General features: G+C 35.5%; 1 protein-coding gene and 1 long non-coding RNA gene across 5 annotated transcripts in view; one reads left to right on the forward strand and one right to left on the reverse strand.

The window, feature by feature from the left end:
* The window catches only part of Pcdh7 (protocadherin 7), a 393493-nt gene that overhangs the window by 275458 nt on the left and 94416 nt on the right, over positions 1-23619 (reverse strand). The gene's annotated exons all lie outside the window — the stretch shown is intronic.
* Positions 5178-21736, forward strand: LOC144257124 (uncharacterized). The gene is made up of 3 exons (XR_013344382.1): positions 5178-5267; positions 5843-5965; positions 21269-21736. It is a non-coding gene; the product is annotated as an uncharacterized LOC144257124 (long non-coding RNA).

The raw sequence follows: 23619 nt of genomic DNA on the forward strand, positions 1-23619 counted from the left end.
CCCAAATTTTCTTTGAAGCAGAGATGAATATATCTATAGCAATGCATATAAACACAAATAATATGGCTTAAATGTGTACTGTATTTGTGGGAAGAAAAATTATAGCTCAATGTTTTATTAACTTCTTTCTAGAACCCATATTAGAAATGACTATGAAAGTTTTGCTCTGAAAAATGTTAGGAAATCCCAAGTAGAGAGTAGGCACTGAAAGTCAATGAAAATCAACACTAACCTTGAATGCACAGGTTCACAGGTGACAGATTAAAATGAAGATATTTGAAAAGTTTATTTTCTGATAATTAGAATTCAGTATACAAGAAAAATAATTTAAATGGTGATCCTACTTTTGTTCCTTCTCATAGTGACATCTTGCTAGGGGATAAGCTGAGCTCTTGTTTGTTTATAGTTACTTAACACAGGAAAACTCTTCTCACATTCCTAGCTTTCAGATGGGAGTGTTCATGCTTAATTCCTAGGTATGTATTTAGTAAGAGGAAATAGAGAGGCCCACCTGTCACATATAAGAATCCAGCGGGTGGGAACGTCCACAGGTAGCAATTGCCACAAGACAAATCACATATGGAAATAAACTGATATTCTCAACTTTCCAGGTAAGAAAATTCCTGGACATTGAAGACAAGAGAACCATACAGTGCAAGTCATTTGTAATAGGAAATAGAATTTGGCTGTCAAGATCACTTATGTGTTCCTGGATACTGTGACTTCTTTTACCACTGAGATCTGCAGATAAATCATCATTCTGGATGTCTTCCTGAGGTTTTCAAAGAATTTTAGTGCCTATGCACAGGGAAGTACTTTCTGTCTTGAAGAGAAAGAAAACTTATTTAAATAGATTCTTGTACTGGAAACAAGGGACCATTCAAATCTTGATGAAAAGGTAAATTGCAATCACAGCCCCAAATGTACCACAGATCTCTAAAGAACAAAATCTAGGAACACATTTGTTCTTTTGATTCTGTGTTAAGATTAGCTGGATAGGTTTTGTTTGTTTGCCTCATGTTTAATAGCACACAAACTCACAAGGTGAAGACAGAAGTCAGAAAATATAGCAGTTTTTGCAAATAATTGTTATCTCTTCACTTGGAGGAATTATGTCTATTTGATTTAAAGCTTTATGCCAAACTGATAGAATGTAGATGGAAACGCTGCAAGTTTCTCTGCCCCCCCCCCACCTAAAAAAAAGAGATTGGTAGAAATATAATGTATAGCTCAACTGATATTTACAAACTGCTCCCCAACTATGCTCAAAATAATATATAGATATATAGATACATAGATATAGATATAGATAGATATACATATATATATTCATTAGTTTCTTCAATAAATATTAATTGAAGCCAGTGGTTGTAATTTATGGGGCTATAGTGTTACATAAGAGAAATATCGTCTCTTATAGAGGGTGTTTTTTTTTTTTGTTTTTGTTTTTGTTTTTGTTTTAGCTTTTAGTCACTGTGAAAAAAAATACTCAACAAGAACAACTTAGAAGAAGAAATATTTATTTAGGGCTCATGGTTTCAGAGGTCATAGTCCAAATATGGCCGACTCGATTGCTATGGGCCCAAGAGAAGACAGAACATCCTGAGAAAGCAGTCCAGCAGGGGAAAGTGGCCCAGCTCATGGTGAGGAAACAGAAAGAAAGAAAAGAGAGGAGGAAGAGGCTATGGGTAAGATGTGCCCTTATGGGGCATGGCCTCAGTGACCCACCTTCTCTAGGCACACCTCACTTGCTATAGTCCCCACCCAGTTGTCATGCACTAATTAGGGTACAGCTCTCAGAGTCCAATCATTTCACCTCCAAACACTCCAGAATTAATACAGGGGCTTTTGAGAGACACCTCATATACAAACCATAACAGAAGGATTAACAGGGATTGATTAATAAAACAATGAATGTATAAATAGGCAAATATCAGAGAGTAGTATGCATCATGAAAAAAATAAAATAAAGTTTACTATAGGTTTCCTACCTAATGTGCTTTCTGCTGCATCCCTCCTCCATATAGTCTTTACAGTGATCTGCTAAATCTTGACTTTATTGTCAAGATTTTTTTTCATTGTCTCTTTACAGAATATAAAATAAATATGTGTGGTGGTCCAGACTCTTCTCAAACTGCCTTCCTTGATCATTCAACTTCCAATTTCATCTTCCATAAAAGCCACCATGTTGCATTTTATATAACTGTCATCTGTTCCTCCATTCATTTATCCACTCATTCATTCACTAAAGAAAATATTTATTGAGATGCATATATATGTGCTTGGCTTACAATAAAATATAAATATTCATGGTTCTTTCCATTATAAGAACTTATAATCTGGAAATGAAGCCAGATACTAATCAAATTTTAAAAAGAAACTACAAAGTTGAAGCGTGGAAAGTATTTCAAAAGAAAGAAGCCTGGCTCCAATAGAATCATTAAAAAGGAATATGATCCCCAGAGTAAATGACAATTGGGTAGCTTGGAATTTATCTTACTGTGTTCTAATTAGGTGTTTCTCTATGTTCAAAACATTTGTGTGCTCCTGAAGGCAAGCTGTTTTTGGGTGCCAAACCAAGTATACAGTGTCCATATAAAATATTACATGTAATAAAGGGATTATGGCTAATAAGTGTATGCCTCTTTCTAATTGGTTGTATGTAGCCTGAACTGTTGCTAAAAGCAGAGGTCTAGGACGGAAGCCTACACATCATTATTATGAAGTATTTTCCACCCAGGTTCTCACCTCATCTTCAACCCAACTCTTGAGACCAATGGTCTTTGTCTTTCTCCCTCCAACTGTATATGGAACTGTTCTCAGACTCTACATTCCTAAAGGAAAGACAATACCAGTCTGCTCACATCTCCCTTAGAAAGCAGCATCTTAAATGTATAGACTGGGAGATATTTTGTCTAGTAATATAAAAGTTAAGGTGATATTAAATGTGCCTTACAACATTTTTGGGTGTGAACGTTTGCTGGGTATGTCCATGATGTATTTCCAGGCAATAGTCATGTTGCACTGAAGTTATAAGGTGATAAAAATAATTCAGCACCAGGTATTCCTGAGCTGGCCCAGCATGGTGCATGTTTATGTTGTTATGTCTCTGAGTATATGTAGTGTTTTACATTTTCACAGATTCAGGGGGTAACTCCAACCCCAAATTTAGAGGTCAAACACTCAAGCTATCCCCTCTTTCGATCTATTTGTGCTTAATGCTTAAGGCTGAAAAGGTTTAAAAGACATCATAAAATCACATTGCATCAGAAAACAACTTTCTTAGAATGTCTGGAGGGTAATATTTTGGATAATTTAAACTAAAACATATCAAGGAAGTTGCTGGTCTGCAAAACATAATGTTCTTTTTAACTAGAAAGATAGAGCACAGAGCTGCAGAACAAGAACAGCAGAGACATTTAATTTTTAATGTCTAAACAATTTAGCTCTTTGAACTCATTATATCAAGATGAAATTTGAGAAATAATTTTTTTTCCTATAAAAACCACTGGAAAAAAGTATCTTACTAGGAAGCAAGTTGTAAAATCCAAAGGTAAAATATATGGCTTCTTTCATTATCTTACTTTGTGCCTGTCATAATCTAAGATTATTATCTTGAAAAGAACCAAATTATACTAGAAAATTAATGTTTCTGTCTTCGATTTAATTCTGTTTCTTTTGCAGAGTACATTAGAACTATTCTAAAGATTTCTTGGCAGGTGAAGTGCTTCAATGTATATTTATCAAGATCAGTTGCATTTATTTAAATCCCTTACTCTTATGTTTTAATTATATATTTTTAGTTGTCATTTCAAATGTTTAAGCAAGGGAATTTGAATTCCCCAAAGCTCGGTCCTTATGGGTGGCAGTGTTTCTCTGGGTATGAGAAAGCAAACTCTTGATTTTGCAGGGGGGAAAAAAGGGCCAAAGAAATTATATGAGAGCAACTGTATGTCCTTTTACAGCTAGAAGTTGGCTTTACACATTCCGCGACTCATAAATAAACAGAAGAGTTCTGTGAACTATATGCAGATGGCTGGGTCTACACTGGGAAGCTTTTGTGATGACTTTGGTTTGCTTCTCTGTTTTGCCATCTCTTAAAATATCTGCAAAAAAAAATTTTTTTTCTCTGCTCCTCAGAAATAGGACAAGTAAAATCCTGTAACTTGAGAATTTGCCCTTTGCTTACTTAGACCTTTCTGAAGCTTGGAGAAATCCATTTTTTCCCCCTCATTATTGCTCACATAAAAATATCCATCCCCACAACTGGCATGAAAATGCTGATGCTTGAAATATTGATGGCTTTATTTTTAAAAGATAACACAATCTCGGATATACAATGAGAGAGGCCAAGCTGCAAGGTGGTAGAGGGAAGCAATCACCAAAAAGGGAAAAAAAATCCCACAAACCACATGAAGGAAGGGATGAGATCAGCCACTTAAGTAAGTGAGTTTAAGGTTACCACTCTGGCACTGAGCTCCAGTGTTCCTGCCAAGCCCAAATAAGAAAAGAGTGGGAAGAATAAGGACATCCGACAGAGCAAGCCAGGCAGACAAGGGAGGAAAGTCAAGTGGAAATGCTAAGACAGCAGTTTCCCGTCTATTTTTCCCCCCATCTGATTGTGGCACAGAAATCCTAGTAGGGTAGTGAGGACCGTGGATATAAAATAAAAAGAACTGAAAGGATATGCATGCCGGTATTTATTATCACTTAAATGTTGCAAATCCTTTTGAGCAACTAGCCTCAGACTCTCAGACTTGTCCTCTTTCTCTTCCCCTCCTCCTCTCTCTCTCTCTCTCTCTCTCTCTCTCTCTCTCTCATCACCATTAATACTATAGCAACAATCCTCTGCTTGGCTAATCATAATGCTTCTTTCTCAAGAGCAAAAGCCTAAGGGCTTTGACAATGCACAAAGTATTGGCATTTCTCTGATGTATATTCAAAAATCTATATTACAATTCTTAATTCAGCATGCATGAGTCAGCAATAGATACACTGTATCTTTAAAAAGACATGAAGGTTTCTAGTCAAGCCTTTTAAAGCTTTACAAATAACATTTCAAGAGGGTTGAGAATGTGGACCAAGATAGCAGATGGCTTTTAGTACAATACTGCTCCAGGATCCTTTGATTTTATTACTTTTCCTTTTGATGGTGCTCTTTTCTGGTTTGTTTTGATGACTTTGTGGCCTAATGGACCGAAATCAGACAGCGAAGCCGAAAACCCTTAAGTCCTAATGACAAAGAGTGACTTGTTGGGTGACCTTGAGTAAGTGTTACATTTCCTCATCACAATTTCCTATAGCAAAAGGTAAAACTTACTCTAACCCCAAAGGATGGGCAGAGGAGACTAGTAATCCTTATGCAACTTGCCTAGTATGAAATCACACTCAGTCTTTTGATTAGCCAGACACTTTTCCAGGTACTTAATATATTTTGTGACTTATACACAAAGCTGTATAAACTATAAATAGGTAACCCATGTTACACATGAATAGATGAAGCAAATTACAAGTCCTTTTATTATTTTGTTTGCTATGATATCTCTACTAATGAGTAATGATAATTAAGTTTCACAATGTTTAGTAAATATTATTTGGTTATATTACAAATAGTAATTATATATACTATATAATGTTGCAATTACTATATATGGTAATTATATATACTTCCATGTAATATACTATATGTAATGTATGTACTATATACTACACAGAATTATTATATTTAGTATATATATTTGTGACATGTAATAATTATTATTTGGTGATACAATATCGTAAATTAAGGTTTTAGATTTGTATCCCATTTGTTAATTGATTTTCTTAAATCTATGTATACTAGAGTATTCTTACTGGATAACAAATGAATAAAAGAAAAGAAGGAAGGAAGGAAGGAAGGACTGGAGGGAGAAGGAATTGAAGAACAGATGGGACAAGGAGGGAGACGCTCTTCTCCCATGGGTCTGTAAGTACTTTTAGATGTTGAAATGTGTGGATGATGAATTTATTTGTAAGAGCAGTTGGCCTCTGATTTTCAGGTAAAGTCCTGGATGCTAGACTCTGTTTATTTAGTAGTGGGTTTTGGTTGAATTATTTTCTGGTAGTTAACTGTTCTGCATCAGAAAATAAAATCCACAGTTTTTTCCAGTTACAGGGAACACAATGAAAGAACAAATTTGAATCTTCACTTAAGAAAAAGAAAAGAAAGACAGAAAAAAAAAAACAGTGAAAATGAACTCTTGAGCTACCTGCATTGCTCCCCCCAATATCACATGGACATTTTTGTTAAATGAATGCTGTTTTCTACGTGGGCTTGCTTGTAGATTGCTTTCATGTATTTGATATGTTTTCTTTTTATTTAAAGTAGAGAGAAAACAAAACCTTTAAAATGTATTTGAGAAATAGCGATAAGTTAATGATGAGGCAAGGGTTTGACTAGACTGATCACAGACACTCTGAATACTAAGGTATCAAGAAAACACCTAATTTATACACATCTCCTAAGAGTTAATGCCAGGAAGGAAAGATAAGCCACTGAGTCAAAAAAAAAAAAAAAAGAGTCTTTGATTCCTAATTCTGATGTCTGGGGAGAACCACGTGCCTATGGTTTCTTTAAAAAATATTTTTATTTTTATTTTCATTTTGCCTGTCATTCATTCAGCAAGAGCCTCCAAGCACATTAGAACATTAATTTATAATACTTATGCATATGTAGTAGAATTCCCTATGATTTTAAGGACTATCTTGCCAATGGAAAATAGGCCATATGGAGCAACAAGGCACTCTCTACACAACCGGAGTCGATTATCCCTCCTAGCCCCCAAACCCAGCATGATAAAGAGGATATTTGGCTACAATATTTTGGAAGCTAAAGTGCTCTGTGGATGGCCGATGCCAAATTGGAACTGGCTTGGTCTCATACAAAACAGTAGTGGATTCAAACATAATAAAATTATATATATATATATACATATATATATATAACTTTATATATATAACATATATATATATATAAAATCCATAATTTTTAAAGTGGCACTTTGTTTATTGCCTTATTGTAGTGTTTCATTAACAAAGATATTAATAATAGAATGATAAGTAATTTGTAGAAATCGGAAAAATTAAAGATTTTCATCTGGCAATCATATTTCCTTCAACGTATAAAACATTATTTTTTTTCAGAAAATTCATGCGACTTTTTCAGACCATAAAGGAGAAATTGTGTATAAGCCTTGAGTGTATCAATCTGAAAAGAAATGAAACTGACATACTTTGGCAGAGCAAACCCTCTTTGTCCCTCTAAGACTCCACAAACACATTTATATTCCTGTTTCCCCTACATTTTCCATTTTGCTTTTTATTTCCTTCTTTATGTAACACCAACCACTTAGGTCTTAGATTTTGCCATATTTTTTAAAATGACATAACATGTTTCTAGATAAAACGGTTGGCAATTATCTCTGGAATGCTGCAGAAAAGAATTCCTTAAACCTCTGGCTGGTTGTAGAAGGCTTACATTAATCATTCTCTCTCTGCATGCTTGTCTTCTCTTAGTAGTGTCCAATGTCAAGTCAGACAGTCCATGCAGGGCCCTTGATAGAACCGTAAAAGGGCATTAGCACACATTGCAGGTGGCCAGCAGGAACAAGGCCTTGGTCCTGAGTCATTTTATTAATTTTTGCACAGAGTCAAATCTAGTGCTTTGGGCATATTTGCTCCTGAAGTAAATCCTTGTTATGCTACTGAACATACAACTACTGATACAAAATATTTGTTAATGGAATATGCATTTTTTTAATCCCATGCCACTCTAGATTTTATGGGTCTGTTATTCAGTACTTGCATTTTGAAAGTACTAGCACCAAAAGGTGTGTATTATAATTGTGAAATTGTGTGTGTGTGTGTGTGTGTGTGAAAGAGGAACTGGGGATGCCCAACTGTGCTAGCTAGTGTGGCTGAAATAAAATCAGCTTTAACCAACTCTGGACACTCAGTTCAGCTATGGAAGTTTAACAGGAAGTTATTTTTGACACGCATTGAAAGTCACAATGATGTAAATGGTATATTCATCAGGGGATTTTATCTCTCCTATTTGAAACCTGCAGATATTGTAATACCATCTTGAAATGATCTGAGCCAGCTCGAGATAGACTTTTTTTTATTATCATAACCTCCAGGTTACAAATTTTTATCATAACATTATTTTACTCATAGATTTACTGATCATGTTTTCAAAACTATTTACTTTTCACAGTAAAACTTTCAGAAGAGAAATTTAAATTTTCATAAACCTCAGTAAATGTTGCTATAAAAAAAATCACCACTATATACAATCTTCCAAGTAGCATTGGTTATTTCTTATAAAACAACTTAGGAGATTTCAATAAATTGATAATACCCTCCCCTACACTATTTCCTGCAAACTGCATGATTTTAAACTGTGTTTTTTTCTTACTAAAGATAAAATCCAGATTGTTAGTTATATAGTTTTTCATTTCATATTTTCACTACCACCTATGAATACCTGAAGCTATTCTCTTACAGTACTTAATATGTTTGGTCTTGTAAACACACATTTTATCCCTATTATCACTTGTAAATTGCTCTCTCAAAAGGCACAGACTGCATCTTATTTATCTCTGCATTTTTTGCAATTCCTTATAAATAATAAATGCTCAATAAAGTGATGAAATGAATCAAATAAGTCAGCCCTGCAACACCTTTATGTTTTGGCATCTCTATTAACTATTTGAGTAACCAAATATGGGTTACATAATATAGTGGATTAAAGATTAAAATAAATTAGCACTGCTAACATCTTTATTCTCTTTGTTTGGGACCAATAACTATCTGAGTCACCTGATAAAGGCTATATAAGGTTATAACATAGGAATCAAAATAAGTAAGTTGTGCTTAATGCTAAATTAGGCTTTTCTATTCCATATTTTGTGATTTTATTGCCTATTTCTTGTTCAGAATTATACTTAGGACAAGAAAATACCTCAATTTAATATCTTCTTCTTTGCTTTCTAAAAATAATTCTAGATGCATTTGTATTCATGGGTACAATTGGTCTTTACATCATCTTGTAAAGGGGACAGAGCAGATATTAGTAGGCTTACTTTATAGATGATGAAATGATATACAGCATACCTATGAGCTGCCTAAAGGTGCACATGAGCTACCTAAAGGTGCACATGCTATCAGTTTTCCCTTGACATAGACTTTATCTGATGTGACCTCTATAAGATTAAATCTCTTAACCCAATGGATTCTGTTTGTGCTCCCTAAAGATAACTTCTTATTATTGATACTAATAATGAAATTATTATTATTCTATTAGCATGCCACTAGCATGTGGTACATATAAGACCCTGGAAGATGTACACATTGCAAAGGTAACTCTTCTGCCTTTCCTACACACAAAGTATGCAGAATGTTCTTCCTATCCTTCTTATATATTATATGACACTTTCCACTTGTTTATCTGCACAATTTCTGTCTCAGCATGGCACACAGAATACACAATGGGGCAAATTTTTAAGACAACCAAGTCCTGATCCCTCTTGTGTTCAGATGGAAAGTACCTTAGTTCTATATTTCCATCCTAATATCCAATCCTTAACTAGGAAAAAAAATACCCAGTTGTCCAGAAAAAAGACTTCCCACGCAGGTTGCCCTAATTCCTAAAACCTATGAATATATTGTGTTACATGGCTGTAGGGAGATCAAGGTTGCACATGAAATGAAGGATGCAAACAGTTGATGTTAAAATGAAAGTTGGCTTATTCTAGTGGGTCAATATAACAACACATGCACTTACTGTGGAAGAGGGAGGAAGAAGAGTCAGTGAGAGAGAACACCTTAACCATCCACTGCTAACTTTGAAGAGGGAAGGAGACTACAAAGTAATGAGTTTAACCAGCCTAAAGAGGCTGAAAAAGCCAAGAAAGCAGATCCTCCCCTGAAGCCTCCAGAAAGGCATACAACCCTGTCAACACCTCAATTTTAGCCTACTGAGATTCTCTCCCAACTTCTGACCTCCAGAATTATAAAACAGTCAATTTGATATGGTTAAAGACAATCTATGGTGCTTTGTTAGAGCAGCAATAAGAATCTCACATGATATATACATACATGCTTGCATGTACCATGTATATTCATACTGTAAATATACTTCTGGGCATTGGGCACTCCTATCCCTGTTCTGTAAATACCATCACAAATGCAGACTTGTGTTCCTCAAAGCCAGCAGGATCTATTCTTTGACACTGGATGCTAAACAAGTTTGTGCCTTTCTGCTGCAGAGATACCATAATTGAATGTGCAAATAGCCTGTGTTCCTGGACTAAGACTGGGAATTTTCACCCACCACACTGGTTCTATTGCATTGGATGAACTATTTCTTTACTGTGTTGATTGCACTTATTGGTGATTAATGTACTTATACTTACTAGACAGGGACTGACAGGAGGAGAAGAACTTGCTTTTACTCATATCTACATTTAGAGTATCTAGAGGATGCTTAGCACATGACAGGCCCATCAATGTTTCTTGATTTAAATTAATAAGTGAATGGCTAGAAATCTCTTAAAACACATGCACACACACAAGCATGTTTAAAGAACAGCTCTGAGGCTGAAGCAGGAAGATCACAAATTCAAAGCCAACTTCAGCAATTTAGCATGGCCCTAAGCAAATTAGCAAGTCTTGTCTCAAAATATGAAAAGGGGCTGGGGATGTGGTTCAGTGGCTAAGTATTCCTGAGTTCAATCTCTGATAAAAAAAAAAAAGAAAGAAAGAAAAATAAACAAACAAACAAAAAAAAAACAGGCAATATCCTGCTGCATGTGGATGTAAAAGTGAGATAAAATTCTTCAACAGTGGAGTCGCAGCATCTATTTTAGTGTTATTATGGATTGTATCCTTTTTAGCTGAAACCCAGTTTCATTCACCCTCAGCTAGAAAAAATTCACAAGTCTGCATCAACTTGTGATGCTGAGCTCACTTCTCGGTGTGAAGAAATTTGTGTTTTTCCAGAAGAAATTTAACAAATCCAACTTAGTCATGTGTGAGTTACTGTGTTTTTTAAAGTGCTACATTTTGGGGAATCATTAAAGTACTGATTCATATGCAGCTACATATCAATGAAGGATTATATGTTAAAAATGCAAAATTATGAAAATTATAAAACATCTGAAACATTAACCATCCATAGTACTCATTTAAGAAATGAAACTCATTAGCAGAAAGAACACATGCCTAGCAGAGCATGACAAAGAATTTTTATTGATGGTTGCATACTTATCCATTTTACACATGAGACTGTGATCCATAGCTAGAACAGAGAACAGACCTTCCATCTCCATCTTATTAGGGCAAATTGAAGCTAAGTTTGACTCTAATGCATTTCTTCCTGCTTTAGTCAGGATGATGGGGAGAGTATTGCACATGAATAAAGGCCCTTCTGTCTGGTTTTAGTTGCTTTTACTTTGTTTTAATCATTATCTATGAATAGTTTTACAGAATATTTTAATCATTTAAAATAGTTTTACAGAATATTTGAAAATATGCCCATTAAATCTGTTGGCATAACCATATCTAATGCCCAATCTGGGAACTTTTGCCCAGAATTTCACAAATGTCATCTAACACAGTTTAAAACTTACCCTACATAAGTTATTACACCATTTATCAGTGACACTATTGTTCCTTTGTTACTATATGCCAAGTCTAAGATTTGAACCCACTTCTTTTGGGTAATCAAGTCCATATCCCTAACTACCTTTTTAAAATGATTCTTAAGATGGTGGTAGACAGTAGAAATATATTCCATCTGACAAAATTATACATGTGACTCTTCTTAATTGCCCAGGCATAAATTGATGAAGCTTATGATGGATTAAATGTAGCCAACTGGAGAGGACATAAATGCATCACAAATAACAGACAGATGCACTAGAGAGCTAGCTGCATGTGCAGAGAAAGGAAACACAAGTGCCAAGGAAAGGCCACCTGTGGACAATTATTAAATAGTGAGATCTCAGTATACACATGCTTTTAGAAAATTATTTTGATGAAATAGTATCACTCTACTTAGTGTGATCAGATGTATGCTGTATACATATAAAAGGAAGAGGTGCAACATTTAATAAGTAAGGAGAGAAAAAGACAGTCAAATGAATTGAAGTAAAAGAGAATAGAGAAACATTGGAGGCATGATAAGGAAACATAAATTGGAAAAGTAGTTGTTCAGTTAAAGCAACCGATGTTAAAGTACATAAAGCTTTCAGAATAATGAGATGGACCATAATTTGAGAAATGCAAGAAACTTGTGGAATTTGAAAAAGGCAGAAAGGATTCTCATTCTGGAAGGACTGTAAGGCTAATCAAATACAGAGCAGTAACCCCATTGACCCCCACCAATCTCCTGAATCTGGGTCCAAGTCTTCTATTATTGTTGTTAGCATCAGCACCACAGAGCAGGAAAGAGAGTGAAGATAAATGAAGAAAAACAAGTCCTATCTAAACTGGGGAAATGAGAGCCAGACACGGAAGGAAAGCAAAAGAAGCGTGAAGAATGATTTAAAAAGGAACTAAAATAAAGAAAACATGTTATTTTATTTTTATCTCTTTTAGTCCAAAATAATGAAATAGAAAATATGCAAAATGTGGTACCTAAATCCATCAACAGCAGGATGTACAAAAATTATAATGTCTCTATTACATCACCATATGTAGAACTTTTGATTGCTAATTACACTATCAGATGTATAGACGTATGTGATGTGAATAATTTATTTTATAGGTTGTTTTTTTTTATAAATCTAACTTTGGTTCTTGCATACACTGACAAGATTCAAATGTGCAACATACATAATGTGGGAATAGAGCTTTAAGCAATTCTAAGTATACACTTTTTGAAGCATTCATATTTAATTTAAATAACATTCATTTAGGTATCTTAGTTGAATTGTATTTGATATGTGGTGCATTTTAAAATGTCTCAAGATATGACTCTATTAGGAAAACGATTGTATAAAACAAAGACTGATACAGTAAAATGAAAAGAGCAGAATGAATAAGTTTCAAAAATTAGCACTCTCCAAACTCAAAGCAGATTCTGATTGGCTAAATGTGCATCTATGATTTACTAGTCTATTTCCTCGGCTACTCAATAAATAACGTGGTGTCAATGGGGCAACTGTCGTAGCAAAAAGAATGCTGGCCATAAACTGGTCCACATGGCAATATATCATCAGCACGTTTCCATCCTCCTTCTACTTTAGTGTAAATTGTATGCAGTAAGATGATAAAAGTTCCTACACATTCATAGCCGTAGTTCTAAAAACTGTGGATCATGCAAATTATTTGGTTCTTTCTTTCTTCAGTTTATTGAAAGCTTGGATTGGTGGCTTTATCATAGTCTCATCTATTTAAAATAATGGCATGTAGTAAAATTTCAATCCCTACACCTGGCAGTAGAGGAATTACCCTTTATTGCTGTTAGGAGAGTTCTGAGCATATTTTTTAACAGTTGGCATTTGCAGAAGTACTTTACGGACATCAATTAGTTATTGCTGACAATTGCTTCATTAAACAGAGCTGTATCTTTGAGCTCAGGCTCCTGCTTCTACACACTTAAATACTGATATCTTACCCAACAAACACATCACTTCTGAAGACCAAAATCTGGTTTATTAATAGAGAATTTAATCTCCAGATTTGTTTACAATTTGGGGAATTTCTAAACTCACCCCTCAACTTCATCTCTGACCATATCATCTGCTTTCTTAATCTACGTTGTGAATTGCATACTACTTGTTCCATAATAGGACAACAAAGGGACATTTTTCCATATTCATGTATTTATATGCATTTAATTTATATTAAGTATTTATTGCTTGTGAAATAAAGGGTTGATTTTATATCTAGAATCTTTTTCATATTTATCATGAGGTTCCCTGGGTGGAGTCTTCTCCCTTTTAGCACATGCTCTCCAATGTCATTTCCTCAGTCCTGCTTCCCCTCCAAAACTAAACACAGAAGAACAGCTGCTCCAGGTCAAAAAGAAGAAGTAGCAAAACTAAGTGTGGATACATGGATACACGTGCATTTGCACAAGTGAGTAGGTTAGATATGGATTAAGTTCAGGAGTACACTTTCATGTCCTGGTGAATTTACGCTAAGGAAAACCTGCCCTAACAGCCATGTTCAAAAAGAACTCACAAGGCTTGGTGACCTCTAGATGCTTTATAAAGCACAGTCGAATAACTATTGCAAATGAGCAAGAAATGCATTGATTAAATGTCACTAGTAATATCCACAGTTTAAAAAATGCAGGGTCAAAGTAAAAGCAGAATGTACACACAGCTTTGTCAACAACAAACTAGAAAATATCTTGGGCAGCCACAGTTTGCACAATGATAGTGAATGTGTATACTATCGGTAGAGAGAAGTGAACAACCTTTAAAAAAGAGTCACTCTGGAGCTGGATTTGTAGGACATTGGCAAAGCACTTGCCCAGCATTCATTAAGTCCTGTGCTAGTTCCCATGCACAGCATTAAAAAATGTTTTTTAAAATAATTTAGTAAAGTACTTCTACTAAAGTCATTCTAACCAGAGAACTATGTTGTTGAAATCATAGTAGCCAGTCCTTCTCACCCCAAGAAAATCCAATTTGGAAAACATGCAAGTTTATAAAATTATTTTTAAAAATTATTACATTTTTTTCACTTAACCATAATAAGATTCCACAATGAAGACATGTATTTTCACAGATTCCCACTTAATGGAAGAGAAGAATTTTAATGAGATAACTGGCACTGTTCTTTAACCACTAACAGGTGAATAACCTGGCATATCTGACATGTTTGACATTGAATATTACAAAGCTAATTTTACCACATTCCTCTTGAGAGTGTCTCTGTTGGTCACCAGAAATAAACTGATGATTGTACCTTCTGCAAGCACATAGTATATATTTACTCTTGTCTCTATAGCTTAGGTGCATGACATTTGCTCTGCTTGCAATATCTTTTCCCACTTCTTTGAGAAGGATAATATTTATTGAGCTAACATTGTTTGAATACTTTCTCTGTGCCAGCCTTTGCTCTAAATACTTTATATACATCAACTCCTTTGAAACTCTCAAAATGAACAATAATAGTACTCATTTAGTTCTTCTGTGGATTCAATGATTTATTTGTGTAGTGTTTAGGACACTACATAGCAAATAATCAAATGAAATAGGTTGGGTTTGTTGTCTTCATGTTGCAAATGAAGCAATGGAAGCAGAGGCAGATTAAGTCCCCAGGATCACAGGCTAACAAATGATGGTGCTGAACTTTAAGTAGCAACTGTGTGACTCTAAAATCTATGTTCTTAAATATTCTTAATTCTAAAGCTCCGCCATGGCTTCTGCAGCAAATTGATCCTGGACACATCTTCAAGGTTTCCAGACAAAATCCAGACACATATGAGATTGTAGACTTCTTGAAACTACAAACCATATTCAGACAGATGGTCATCTTTTCCAAAGTACTACTGTCACTGATCATTGCACAATGAATATCCACAGTTGGCATAATAGTCCATAGGGATTGACGGTCTTAAGGTATAATGTAAGCGATGATACTTTAACTTTAAAAATTTAACAGATATGCACTGAATATTTTATGCTTGAAATCAGAAATATCCATCCAGTTTAATTATCCTTTTTAAAAAAATTTCTGAGTAGATGATAACCAGGTACCTGTTCAATGATAACTTTCTATACTTATCATTTCCCAAAATATTCTTAAAAGAAAGTCTGACAGTCATGCATGCATATTTGCAGACAAAGATTTTAATTTGTGTCCCAGCTCTGCCACTATGAGTGATACTAGCTGTGAGTTCTCCGAAAGGTGACTTAACCTTTAGCAGCCCCATTGCCTTAGCTTTCCAATGGGGACTTTAGGACCTATTTAATAAAGTGAGGAGGAAGAGTAAAAAAAACAAAGGAATCATTTGCACAAAATAAGCAGCATACAGTAAACCTGTAAATTGCTTTACAGGCTTTCTTCAAGAAAATGAGTTATAAATTTAAAATCAATAAGCATACAAATTAAATTAACTGTAAGTTTCTGTTGAATATGTAGGTTTTCTTTGCAATCTGATCTTTCTGATACTAAGGGGCAAATGTATTATCATTACTTATATACACATTGACTGCAAAAGATGGGAAGCATAACAGAAAAATCTAAAGTAACATTGGGAAGTCACAACACAATTGTGATTTCCTGAGAGTAAAACATGGGTGGATGACAGTACCTCTGAGACTTCTCAGATGACTTGTAAGTGGCATGCTGTGCAACATCTGGTGGTTTGGAAATCTCTACATGTGCCTGGATGGGGAGTGTACACTTCTGGGTAAAGCTCCAAAAGAAGAAACTCCTTGATTCTTATTTGCAGGAGTGACCCTGCAAGGTCAATATTCCCTAGCATGGAACATGCCGGGAATAAGCTACAGAATGGCATTAAATAGATTGGATATATACTGGAGGCTTGGCTGAACTGAAGATGGATGGTTGACCACTTGTATTACTGTGATGAATTTTTTTAAAAGCATGGGTTTGCTCCTATAAGGTGCTGTTCCAAGTTCATTGCAGTGTTCAGTACATTTGTTTTATCTGTGTACATAATTCTTTTCCCAGAGAATCCGAACCACAATAGAGCACCACACACTTGACTTTTGATCAGTCCTGCTTCCTTTTCACAAAATTTTAAATGAATATTTTGGACTCTAAACTCAATATAACTCCTTGAAGTGAATAAATGATAGTACTCCCATATCTTGAACGAGGCTATCAAATGGAGTAGAACTGAAAACTTGCCATTGGTTTCTAAAGAATGGTGCCTAAGAGAGAAGCTTTCTTTGGGGCATGATAATAAGAAAGATGCAACAATACTGCTTGAAGAAACGGAAGAAAATGAAAAAGAAAGAAGAAAGGACAAGGGGGTAGGGCGAGAAGAGCTTTTCTAACCATCTACAAAGCAGAAGTTAATGTGAAGAAAAAGCTGAAATTCTCTAAGTCGTGTTCACTACTCTTAAGGTGCTGGCAGCCACCCATCTTATTAAACATTAATTTAAAAAGCCAGTCAATGCTTGGCCCAGTCTGACCTGCCATTTTGGAATTTCAAACAGGGAAAAAAAATAGAAAGGGACATTAATATCTTTGGATATATATGAGAAATGAGCCAAGGATGTGAGCACTTAAGCCCTCCTACCAGTCCCCAATGAAGTTTTGACCCTTTCCTTGTCATGGCTGCATGTCTTCTTTGCATTTTTATGAAGGGATTCTATTTAGTGTCACCATAGTGGCAAAGCAGCAGTTAAGCAAGAAGCATCAATAACAACAGATTTCTGGCATGTTTCCCTTTCCCTGGCTTGCTGACAACCCTCAGAAATGAAGCATGTGGTTTTGATGAAGTAGTTCCTTAAATTTTAATGTAGCATTGATCTATCTTAGGATACCTAAAGGTTCACGGGCAATACACTAAGGAAGGAGAAATAACAGCTGTAAAGGCAAAACATGCTAAAAGTTCATTTATATTAAAAAAAATCTGTAAAGTGTAAATTAGAAATGGTACTACATTACACCAAAACACAATATCATTGATAACCTTTTGGTTCGTATCATGGATTTTCAATGTCAAAGCTGAAAAGTGAATCACATAAATAATATGCCTTGTCTATAAACCAAGACATGATTCAACCATGCTGAAGTAGTAGAGAGAGGAAAGAACACATTGGTGATATTGCCTCATGGCTGGTGGGGTACACGTCATCCAGGTTATTGGCTACCTCTTCTGTTCCATGTCATCTGCATGAACACAAAGCATTTGCACCCCCTCACTAAGTCCTGTCAATGCAACTTTTACTGACCTTTTGCACATCTCTCCCTGCTCCTCCTTCACCATTGCCACCTGACTTGTGAGGTTATTCATCATCCATCTATAAGTCCCCAGGCTCTTTGCCACTCAATTTTGTCCTCCCAACTCATCTGCTGTCCAATTCATTTTATAACACAAATCTCAAATAACTACAATTTATAAGCTGGTGACAACTCTCATTTCCTACAGGATAAAGTCAGAACACCTTTCCACATTATTCAGATAACCTCAAGCAACCTACGATCTCAGATTCTGGTTCCAATATTCTTCCCTTTGCTTCTATTTCTTCAGTCACAATGAAATACTCTCTCCAAAACCATTTTCCTGTTCCTAAAATTGTGCTTATGTTGTTTCTTCCTTCTCTGTTGGATAAAATTGGTCATAGTCAAACCACTTCCTCCCTATGAAGTCGGACACTACCTTAAAGCAAGTCAATACCCCACTCTTTTGTTCTAAGTAATAGTTGAAACATAGCATTATTAATAGACTTGGATTTGTTTGCAGAGCTTCATCTTTGAATTGCAAATATAAAGTATACCTTCCAATACAGAAGAAGTTCAATATTATTGTCTATTAATTTTCTTAAGGAAAATGTACCTCTGAATTGCCCAGAGTGTGACTCTGCAAAACACTACAGCTACAGATATGAAGTTTTCCAAAGACCATTAAAGTCAAATTTCAAAGCAGGTTTTACTTATTTTTTTTTTTAAATTCAGAGAAAACACACAAGGCTACACTCAGTGGAGAATGATTTAGAGAAATAATATAGATTTCTGTAGCTATTGTGAAGAAGAGCTTAAAGAGAAGGACTTCCCAGAAGATGGAGGCAGAAGAACATAGATGAGGGAGAGAGAAAAGAAACCCACTTTATTGTACACTATCAGACAGACAACCACTAAGAGGGACCCTGTCTTGGCTATGACTGAAATTGCTCTAAAATCCTCCTAACTTACTGGCCTCTTCAGATTCTGGATTCTTTGCTTCAACTTTGCTGAAGAATAAAAGGAAACTGCTTTTGCTGAGCAAAACAAGAAGGAAAAAATGCACTTTGGGAGTGAAATGTAAATGTAACCCTAAAATTAGAGAAATTGGAAATTCTCATTTTTGGTTGAGTGCTTTTTGTTCTGCAGAGACAGCAATCTCGGACCGGTGCTGAGTGAGCCTACCCTGATCTGGAATAATTTAAGAATGTTATATTTCCAACTAATCTAAACCCAAGATTCTAGCTCCTGATACTGTCAATCTAGTAAGAACCAGATGTTTCCATAAAGTGATTTAAAGGAAACTCTATCATATTCTGCTTTCTGAAAGGCATTTCTTCACATGGCTCTTGTAATCAAAGCCCCCTCTAGAAGGTAGCATTGCATTTAAATTTTCAGGGTCTTTATTGTAATCTCAGCAGTATCTAGCTGTCAGCAAGAAGGTGGCATAATAGACTATAATCATTTTGCACAGAGAAAGGACAGGTCTAGTAGAAAATGTTTAATTCTAGGTGATGGCTCCTGCAGAGTCAGTAAAGGGCACATACTAATAAGGAACTGCAAAAAAGTTCCAGTGAGGACATGCTTGCCTCAAAAGGCAAGCTCAGCAAATTTGCTGCAGCTAATAGAACCATTACTACTGCATGTCAGACTATGAAAAATACCAAAGGACAGGAGCATCAGAGTGAAAGGGACAAGAAGATAGCAACCACCAAATATAGAGGTAAAATCAGAATCCCCAAATCATTCCTCCATTTATTTTTACCAGATTAAAGTTATTAACTCAGCCATGTTATCATAGCTGTGAAATAAAAATGTGCCAAAAAGCTTGCACAGGACAAATTTCATGTTTTATTTTATTATAAGTATCACACTCTGTACCCAAACTGTTTACTATATGAGTATCTGCTCCAAGCCCATTCTAATGATGCCGATATTGTCACCTGCTACTACATCAAGGTGCTAAGGCTTTTATCTTTAGTATTTGTACTTACTTTTTTTCTAAAAATCCATCTTACATATAAATGAAAGTCCTATGGATGTAGAAAAGGATAATGTATGAAAAGAATCCTGTTGCTTTTAAAAGGAAATTTATTCTATATGCTATTTATAAAGGCTTCACTTACTATTGGAAGACTGAGACTCAAATGAGTTCTCTAGAAAACCAGGAGGTAGATCAGGAATAATACTCAGATTATTCTCTGCTCACTGCAGTTGCTTTCTGTAATAAAGGGCAGTCCTTCTTGTGCAATGACCACAAGAAGCACGGATGCTTAAAAGCCTCAGACTTAAAATTCCTAACTAAAAATATAAATTTTTAATATAAAGAGGTAGAAGTGCAAAATAAGCAAACCAAGATGGATTCATAAAAATGCACATGATATTCTCATAGGAATGCAAAGTAGCTATTTAGGACTTACAGTACCATTTAACAGCCAGAAAAATAACAACACAAACAAAAGATGAAAACACAGCACCTGACCTTTTACATAGCTAGCTGTTAGTCTGCGCCAGGCTGTGGCTGTTTAATTCAACACAACAATGAGAAAATGTTTTTGGAGGTGGCGTGTGGCATTCCAAAACCAGCCTTCACTGATCTGCAGTGTAAAACATTTATATCATCTAGTCCTCCATTAGGCAAGGTTTTACATTAACTCATTATTTTAAGTAGAAATGAAATTAAGTAGCAGAGATGCCTGAAAATAAATGTAAAAGCAGGTACTCTTTGAAAAGGAATTTGCTTGGGGTGGGAGGAACTCCCATGACCTCACTGCCAAGGAGTTTAATTAATCATGCCTGGAAGAAAGAGGAAATGCTCAGTTTACAGGGCTGTCCTTAAGAACTTACTGTCTGCACTATCACCCAATATCTGAGATACTGATCCTTTGTCATCACCAGTTTCTATGCTGCCATGTGATGGGGCTTAACTCAATTTATCTCACTCTTAATTTAACTGTTAATAAAAACTGAGCGTCGAGGAACATAGCTCAGAAGGTTCTGAATAGTGCCTCTGGGATACACATTTTATCCTTCCCACTGTTTCTATTCTTGTTACATCAGTATGCAGAAGCCATTTCAATTGAATATTCCTAGACACAATAACATTGTATGCAGAAGAATGGGTTTGGGTTTAAATAAAAAGTGTCAGGTTCTGGCAATTTACCCATCATGCACACATCACCAGTACACCAGATATCCTGAGCATCCATGAATACAAGGTCATTTATCAAAAGAGATTATGCTACCTTTCCTATCCCCTACTATCCCCCCTCCCCTTCCCTCCCATCTTCCCTGTCTACCCCATCAGCTGTTGTTCAATTCTCTCCCTTGTTTTTTTTTTTCCCCCTTTAAGGAAATTGGTGAAGGAGCAAGGATGTCTCTCTTCAAGCTTAAGAAGACAAGTGAATTTGCAACAAAAGCAACATCCCTTCTACCTATCTCAGATCAGTTTATGGGGTGGGAAATCTTTTGATAGGCAATGCCCAGCATCTAAATTAGACCTTGAGAAACCACAATGCCTTGCTTTATCTCAGAACCAGTTTAGTCTCATCTGTATATTTTGGACATCATGCCAAGCTATGAGAACACCAAATACCATGAGGCAACAGTGGAACTGCACATCTCTTTTCCCTCTGATACCTAAACTGGACTGATTCTTTTCTCCAGCATTGGTTCTCTGGAAGCCAGATAAATCAGAAAATGGATGAAACACTTCTCTTGGGCCACCCTCAGCTGATAAGCAGAAAGATCACAGTAGGTGATTTTCAGAATTTAGAGAGAACTAGTTCAAGGTTGCAAGGACTTGGCCTTGAGCATCGGACAGACATGAGTTTCAATCCAGTGCTATCATTTACCAGCTCCAGGGCCACAAAAAAAGGTTACTTAACCTTCCTTAGTTCCCTGTTGATAAAATGGGTCAAACACTATACCTGTCTTACAGAGGTATTGTGACAATTCATAAATCCTTAGCATCAATGACTAGCATGTAACAGACGCTCAAGAAATTCCGTATATTTGTATATTATCAGTGTATCAGTGGTACAATATCAAAACTCAGGCAATTCATCCAAATTTTTGAAATGAGGCACAGAAAGAAACCTTTGTTATAAGGGGAGTGGTGATGGGAACATATGCTAAAAATTCCCTGAAAAAATGCAGTAACATCTCCCCCAAGTTGTCTTCATTGTTCCTCACTTTTATGAACACTGAGTTTCCTCATGTGTCATCTCCAGTAAACTCCTGGAGTCTTTGGTATTCTTGCAAACATGCTAAATAATGAGTTCACATTTAAGACATTAATAATTTCATGTTCATAGGAAAATGTGGTTCCCCTCTTGGCTCCTAGATGAATTATATTTTTTAACAAATGATAGTCATTTTTATATGTTTGATGTAACCCAGATATTCTCAAAACACCTTAATTCTTTAACAACCAAAAAGCTAGTGTTGTTTACTTAACATATTTTTTCTTTGCCACAGTAATATGCTCAGTTTCTCATCAGAATAATATATTACTATTTTTAGATCAATTTGAATATGATTTATCATCTTTCACTTGTTGCTGTCCATATGGTTCTTCATAGGCAATAAATTCTCAAATATACTTCTTTTTGTGGAATCAGATTCTTTTCAAAGAGGTCAAACTTAAATAAAATCATTCAGGTTAATATATCATTTCTTACATATTTCTAGATAGTGCCTTGGAGAACTATTTCCATTTTTAAAAATGCCTGAGTCAAAAGTGTAAAAACAAAGATAAACTTGGAACTTAAACCCCCACCGGGGCTTTTTATACCTCAGACATTCTCTCACACAGATAAAAATATCTACCTTATTTTATTATTTCTTTTGCAACTTTGGGTTTGTTTTAAAAGTGACCATATTATGTTCTCTTTCTTTTCCTATATTATGTGCTTGTTTTTCTTTTAATAGCAAAATAATTTTCCTATCAGGATATTTAAATTTGGAAATTGCAGAAGTTCTTAGAGAATTATTTTGCTCTTTATATTCCGACCTATCAGCATTTCACTATCTTTAGTTGTTCAGGATTTTATTAGTATGATGGTAATGTGTTACTTAAATGAAAGAGATGCAGTCTGAGGAATGTGTCTGAGAAATGTGTTATTAGAAGATTTTGTCGTTGCGCAAAAATCACAGAGCATGCTTAAAGGAACCTAGATGGCACACAGCCTGCTACATGCCTAGGCTGCATGGCATATACCGTTGTATATGCAGTCCCTCAGTGCGTCAATGATCAAATGTCACTAAGGGGCACATGATTATATTTAGATCCCCTTTTAAAGGCAGGGCATTTTGCATCTGCTCAACATTCTTCCAAGGAGGATTTACTCAGTTTGTTTGTGATGATACTATCTCATCTAAGTTATCTTCAACGTAGAAGAGAACCCCTTTCTCCATGTTCATCCTTAACCCCTCTCAAAATTCTTTAAAATAATTTTCTTGGGGAATTCAGTTTTCAAAAAGAGTTGGGCTTGTGGGGTGCTGTGGTGCATGACTGTAATCCCAGCAATTTGGTAGGCTAAAACAGGAGGATCCAACCTTGAGGATGGTCTTGGCAACTCAGCAAGACCCTCAATCAAAATTTAAAAAAAAAAATTAAAAATGACTGGGGATGTGACTCAGTGGTACAGAACCCCTGGTTTTAATCCTCAATGACAAACAAACAAACATACAAACAGTGAT

The sequence above is a fragment of the Urocitellus parryii genome, chromosome 10, assembly GCF_045843805.1.
Source record: "Urocitellus parryii isolate mUroPar1 chromosome 10, mUroPar1.hap1, whole genome shotgun sequence".
In the NCBI taxonomy this organism is placed as follows: domain Eukaryota; kingdom Metazoa; phylum Chordata; class Mammalia; order Rodentia; family Sciuridae; genus Urocitellus; species Urocitellus parryii.